The following is a 597-nucleotide window of genomic DNA, read 5'->3' on the forward strand; positions in this document are numbered from 1 at the left end:
GCCCTTCTCCCTCTGGCGCGCCAGGCGCATGGCCAGGTCGTAGTTCTCGTCCTTGCAGCGCTTGAGCTCGCGGCCGCAGGCCTCGCACTCCTCCTTGAGCCGCTGCACGCGCTCCTGGTGCTTGCGCAGCAGGCTGTCCTTGACGCGCAGCTCCTTGATGAAGTCGTCCTTGGAGCTCAGCAGGGCCGTCAGGTCCTGCACCTTCTTCTGCAGCTTCATCACCTCACTCATCAGCAGCTGCGTCAGCCCCGACTCCCCGGACGCGTCTGTGGGCAGGGCTGGGGTCAGAGGTCCCGTCCCCGTCGCCTGGCTCCATCACACAGCTCCATCACCCGGCCCTGGGCTTGCCCTGCAGCTCCCAGCTCAGCTCAGGGCCGGTTCCGTGGCTGAGGCTCCCCGTGGAGGAAATGGACTGCGGTTCTGACTCCGCACCCTCCCCCCAGGGCGGGGTGCAGCCAGGGCGCCGGGCCCCCTCCCCTTTCTCTAATTCTGTTGTGATCTGGATCCTGAGGCGAGGGGACTCCGCCCCAGGGCCCGGGACCCACAGGCCCCTGACCTCTCAGGGGTCAGGTGGTCTTTGGGCAGGACAGGCTCGGG

The sequence above is a fragment of the Myotis davidii genome, unplaced genomic scaffold (genome assembly GCF_000327345.1).
Source record: "Myotis davidii unplaced genomic scaffold, ASM32734v1 scaffold609, whole genome shotgun sequence".
In the NCBI taxonomy this organism is placed as follows: domain Eukaryota; kingdom Metazoa; phylum Chordata; class Mammalia; order Chiroptera; family Vespertilionidae; genus Myotis; species Myotis davidii.